Here is a 6,959-nt window from a genome sequence, read left to right as displayed (position 1 = left end):
TTGGTTAAGCGTTCGCGCGCGAGACCGAGGGCCCTGGGTTCGAATCCCGCTCGCGGGATCGTGGATGCGCACTGGTGAGGAGTCCGACAATAGGACGAAACGGCCGTCCAGTGCTTCCAGGTTTTCAATTGTGATGGTCTAACATCAATCGGTTCATGATCTCAATCAAAAAAATTTCCATTGTGTTCTTTGTCAATTAGTTGTTAGCTATAATCTTATAATCCACTCATTTTTACAAGTATATACTTCATGAAGGGATTAAATACCCAACAAATTGTAGTATCTTCTGATTCATAACTAGTCTTGTAATTGCTTTTAAACTGAGGTGGTAATATTCTTTGACCAAACTTGAACGGTCTTTAATCAATTACTGATTATGTTTAAGTCCTACCAGAATGACTTCTCAATTTATTTCGAAAATGCTCTCAAAAATAATTGTGTATATCCACATTATCATGGAGGAAACCAGTTTTGAATCAAAGTTAGACTCAGTATATATATTTTTTACGAGTTATCATTACTTGGAGAACCATTGAGAACTGATTTATCTTATAATTCCCATTTGAGATTTCTCATAACGGTGCATCCGCCAACTTATACGGGATCGACCTGCAGATGTAGGAGCCTTAAAGCGAGTACGATACGTATAAACCGTCCAATACAATTCTAATTAATTTTTATTTACCATTGTTCATTATTCAATTTATTTTCATATTTTGAAATTTTCCCAAAATCGACTTTGTAGTGTATTGTCGCATTGTTTTAATATCTTCCTGAATTATAAACACAATGAATACTACCATCTCTAAGAATAGAATATTTCAATGGTTTTTAGATTAGATATTGTAACTTATATTTATTAAAAAAATACTTTTATTGTTTCACTGCTTTTTTAATTTTAAAAAAAAAACACGAAATATATAGATTATCAGATGAAGATACTCTGAAAGCATGTATACGAATGTTTCAGGAAATGAATTTTATGAAATCAATACATTTCGATCAGTTATCATTTGCTCGTTGGCTATTATCTGTACGTAAAAATTATCGTGAAGTTACTTATCACAATTGGCGTCATGCATTCAATGTGACTCAGACAATGTTTTGTATATTACTAGTAAGTAATACATGCTTATTCTTATACTCTATGTCATAAATTTACTTTACACATGTATTTATACACATGTGTTCGGTTTTTATGTATGTATGCATATTTCATATGTATTCAAGCAGATGTCTTAAGTTTGTATGCTTGTTTTTACATGTTCATATGTGGGTCATTTTCTCCAAAAATACTTTTCTCTGGCGTTTTTTCCCATCTTTCTTCCAATTTTCTGTCGTAGATAAAGTATCATATTAGCGTTTTCAGTAAAAAAAATTATATTATTTGGAATATTTTCATAGTGGACTGATTTCAGTTTTAGAGTAACACATGCGTTAACAACTAGTTTGTATTTGTGAAGCGATAACACAATGGTTAGTTTGCTTAACTTTCAATCTCAAAGTTATCAGTTCAAAATCAGCTTCAGCAACTTCAATGTAGTATCACTAGCACTCACACTTAATTTCTGGCTCTAAGACAAGTATATAAATCTATATCCCTGGTAATATTTTGATAATGATCGGATCTTCGAAAAACTCCATACTTAAAACGTATACAAGATTTAATCTTGGAACTACAATCAAACTCCCATTCTGATAATAATAATCATGTGCTCACTAGTAAATGGCTTCAAGATATATTTCCTGAAGTTCTCATGAGAAGCTATGACCAGTGGAGTTCAACCGTGTTTGTTGTGAGGCAGTTACTCACTGAAGACAATGGTTAGAGGTGGCGCAATTTCGTTTATTGATTGAAGTTAAACATTAACACTGTTGGATGCCGGCTACGTGGCCTAGAAGTTAGGCGTTTGCGCGCGAGGTCGATGGGTCCCTGGTTCGAGTCCCACGGGCGGGGTCGTCGGTGCACACTGCTGAGGAGTCCCATATTAAGAAGAAATGACCGTCCAGTAACTCCATGTTTTCGATGGTGGTCTAGCTTAAATTGATTCATGAATTCAACTATTAAATTTGTTATATATTAATTAATTATCATTCAGTGTTGTTTATAAGCAATCGTCACACTACTAGTTTTATGGTTTTTAAATGTATTTACCATCGATTATCTGTGGAGTCGGATACGTAACCTTCAAATTATGTATATATATTAGTTGTTCAAATATGAAAATTCCTTGTAAATGTTTTCGTTTATAAAGAAAGGTTAATGTACATCGAGCCATAAGTTACCCTTGTTGTTCCCAAGGTAACTCTTGTATCAAACTGTTTAAACACAGATAGATAAGACGACCTTGGGAAACGTGACATTTCTAAATAGAATAAGAATTTCAAACCGCTAAATCATTTGCTTTAAAATTTCTAAAGACACCTAATGTTATTCGACCGATGAATGTTATATCTCATGTAGGCTATGTAAAATTTCATACAAAAACATTTTAAAAGTAGGTATTTTGATAGATAGAAATTGTGTTAACTAAGGTTTGAACACAATGACCGAATAGTGGTGTTTAAAAGCTCTTATCCCCTACACAATATAGTGTTAACTCAAGAGCACTACGCGGCGTCAGTATTTATGGTTGAATCTTGGGGATAGTCTCGTCGATGGGCCCCTGTGTCTGCCCGGAGAGGATGGTGATCGCTTGAGCCATGTCTGTAGCTCTACCATTCTATCTAAATCCATGACTCGCATCTGGATGTAGCACGCTCATCATATTATTTAGTGTGTGACACGTAGGCCGCAACGCTTTGGTGCGAGACACCTCTGGCGACCGATATTCAGCAACCGTCACTCTTGGATGATAGCTAGGGTGCAAGCTTAATGACTAAAGAGTTCTATAAAGAACCTGTTATCCTGCATATTGCTTTGATTAATTTCTGATCACAGAATTTCTTTAATAAAATGTTCTAATACATATGAAATTGTCCTGAAAGGCGCAATACTCCATCGTTTTTAATAAATATGCTTAGTTCCTGTCATAAACTATGAAGTTTTGTAATCACCAGAAACTTATTGTACTAATTATTGGAGAATTTGCATCGGTTAACTCTAGCATCACCCAATATCAAACGAACTAAACTATGATGTTGAGTCACATAAATTAATGGTCACATTGCAAATCGATCATTAGCACTCAATAAATACTAAAAACTAGACAATATGACATTGGTAACTATTCTTTGATTAGTTAGTATAAACGTGGATCTATTGTTTAAAGTTACTTTTGACGTTCAGGAAAGTTTGTACTCCATCTTGGCTCAGTCGATAATAATCTTAACGTTCAAAACGGTATTGTAGTTAACTGTAGCGCTCAACTGCGCTTCATTTTTCCATTTTCTCAAGGTCTAGAATGCTAATGTAAACATAAAGACTTTACTGTCTTTAGCCTATTGTTGGTAGTTGTCAACATAAAAAGCTAAACATATGTTCCGTAATATAGTTTGCAATTGTCATTAAGATGTACTTGCAATCTTGATGAAACTGATGCCTTCTGGAAGATTTAAACACGCGTCATCTAGCTTCACAGTTTGAGACGTTATCATTAGGCTACTTGCTTAGCGGCCGTACCCAGGTCCAAGGTTTCCTTACATCTCAAAATTCTGCATGCTCTGTCGAATCATTTAGATTAGTGGTCTCATTACAACTTGATCGATAGAATTCGAGTAATACTAAAGGAGTAGGCAAACATATCATTGATCATCACTTGATGATCAATCACTTGTGTATTACTAAGAAAAATATTTTTGGAACTATCAAGCTGTGAACGACGAGTTCTACCTATTTTGTATCTTGTTCTTTTCACTATTCAATAAACATCGGATTTTCATTTCTTTCAAAATAGGTGATACAGGTAAATCACTTGATCGGAGCAAACTTTAGTCAAGTTAATGTCTCATTATTCAATATCATTGTTATTTAAATATCTCAGTATGAATTTGATCATCTTCAGTTTGGGACATACTTATAATATTTCATTCACAATTTTATGGAATTTCTTCACGAATTTAGATTTTCATCTTAATCTATCGAGAATTCTCCTGAGCAAACATCTTTCCCCACGGGCAAAACAATTTTTTTAATATTGCTGGTTCGTTATGTTTGGTTATTTTGAGTATTTTGCTCTTTTTACAAGGATATCGTAAAGTATATTTATGAACAACAAAACTGTTTATTTAAATCAATTTTCTTTCGGTGTTCTCAATGAATCTTTCAGAAAAAGATTTATTTTTCGGATTGGTAAGGGCTAAAATATTAATAAGAACAAATCTGTGTTTAGTGTTAAATTGAATTACATATGGACTTGTTTTGCTATATTATTAAGCCACATCAAATTCTATCTATTTATATCATGTTAGTATTTTAATCAGTAAAAGTTAGTTAATATGTTAAGTTTGTGAATATTGTTCAATCCGTGGTTAGTATACTCTATAGACTGATTTCAGCTAAACAACCATCTAAAACCAAGAAACATCAAATAGCTGTTTCATTTTAGAATCTGATTTCATGGTAGTGAGCACTTATGATATCACTAGAGATCTAGCCTAAGGCATTTGAGTTGTCGTAATCAGGGCGTTAACTTGAGACCACTTGGTTGGTATCCCATTTCCCACTTTTTCAACTTCAACCCATGAACGATTTTGCGCTGCAATCATACATTATTATCGATGAAATCCTTCTTCATTGTTGAACTGCATCCGCTTTGATCTCTCATTAGAGTTCCAATAATTATTGTCAAGCCTATTCGCTAGTGAGTCAATCACTTATTATTAGAGTAGTAGGATTGTGCATATTTTTCAATCTTTAGTACTCATTAAAGAAAGGCTTTAGTTAGACAGCTATTAAAAGCCTGATAACTCCATATCACCATGTCGTTTCATCATGAATTGCTTTAATGTTCGTTCATTTAAAGTCAATTTATGATGTCAAATAACTTTACAATTTGAATTATTACATTACCACTTATTATTATCTTTTTTCAAAACCATTTTAGATGATTACCAACACATTTAATAATCTAATTGTTCTAAGCGTGTATTTTTGTTTTCATCAAAATGAAAATAATTTCTTTCAATTGCTTATTTTATTTCTAGCAATTCATTGTAAATGAAAGTAGTGACGTTTATATGCAAGGAAAATCTTTTTCTTTTCAACATTTTCTTTTTCAAGTTCTTTTCTTTTATGACCAGTATTTATTTTTTACATCATAAGCAAAGTAAACTTTTAATTTAATTGTAATTCATCCACTTATATTATTTGATTATGGACAATATATATGTATCTAGAACGCAGGCATACTTATCGGCGTCCGACAATGGTGGTCTTTCTTGACTTAAAAGCAGCATTTGACTCTGTAGACCGCGAGATTCTGTGGCAGTGTCTGTCATTGAAAGGCGTACCCCAGAAGTACATAAACCTTGTAAAGGCTCTTTACTCGAACACTACTAGTCGAGTCAGGGCTTATGGCGAACTGTCATCTACTTTTGCAACCTCAAGCGGTGTCCGTCAAGGCTGTCCACTTTCTCCATTTTTGTTTAACTTCATCATAGACCTATTGATAGAAATAACATTCTCGTCGACTGAATTCTCGGGTATTGATCTCCTACCAGTAGGTCCACTTATCGACTTAGAATATGCAGATGACATAGTCCTGTTTGGTGAAGACGCTGATAAAATGCAGTCTTTTGGTAGCACTAAGCAGCAATGCCAGAATGTTTGGAATGCGCTTCTCTCCCTCCAAATGCAAGCTGTTGCTTCAGGACTGGTCTGCGTCAACACCTGAACTAAGGATAGGCAGTGAAGTAGTCGAACGCGTTGACAACTTCACTTATCTTGGAAGTCTGATCAACCCTAATGGGTTGGTGTCTGACGAAATCTCCACGGATTCGAAAAGCTCGCTTGTCTTTTGCTAACTTACGTCACATATGGCGAAGGCGAGATATCTGTCTATCAATAAAAGGACGAGTATACTGCACGGCAGTGAGTTCTGTTTTAATTCACGGCAGCGAAACATGGCCATTAAGAGTAGAAGACACTCGTAAGCTACTAGTATTTGACCACAGATGTCTCAGAAATATTGCTGGTGTCTGTTGGGATCACCGGGTAAGTAATAGTGAGGTTAGACGCAGGGTATTAGGGAATGATGGTAAATCAGTTGATGAGGTTGTGAATCTTCATCGACTGAGATGGTTGGGCCACGTGTTACGTATGCCTGAACACCGATTACCACGACGTGCAATGCTAACCGGTGTTGGAGTTGGTTGTAAGAAAGGGGCGGCCAAACCAAAACGTGGCATCAGTGGTTGAAGTCACTAACTTCTAATCTGAGCCATGTTGGTAGATGCAGACTACTTGGTTGGGGTCCGCGTGACTATCGTAACCAATGGTTGGAGACTCTTGGTGATATGGCTCAGAATCTATCACAATGGCGTAGGTGTATACACTACCTGTCTTCCCTTAAACTAAGAGATTAAAATCACTTCATATCTTTCTTTCTACGAACTAATTCTTTCTTCCTATACTATATCCTTATATGCACTCTTTCTCCTATATATTACCACCTTTGACCTAACCACTGCTATGAATCCGGTGTTCATCTTGCTGTGCTAACGAGGTATGGCAACCTGGACCGATGCACATATGTGCCTGGTCCTACGTTGTAGCTGACTGACTGACTGACTGAATATATATGTACGTCATAAATGTTTTGTGAGTTGATAAAATATTGGACATCTTTAAAACTATAAAGTTAAAATTCATTTTGTTAATTTATAGTTAATTAAAACTATAATCTATTGATAGATGATGCTCTGCCTAATCCTCTAAGTTAGCTTTTCATGTAAAAATGTATTTATTAATGTAGATTTCCCAGTTTTGATCGCTCAGTGGATAACACTTTGATTTGAAT

This window comes from Schistosoma haematobium, chromosome ZW, assembly GCF_000699445.3.
Source record: "Schistosoma haematobium chromosome ZW, whole genome shotgun sequence".
In the NCBI taxonomy this organism is placed as follows: domain Eukaryota; kingdom Metazoa; phylum Platyhelminthes; class Trematoda; order Strigeidida; family Schistosomatidae; genus Schistosoma; species Schistosoma haematobium.
The sequence above is the reverse complement of the archived record's forward strand: the minus strand, read 5'-3'. Positions refer to the sequence as shown.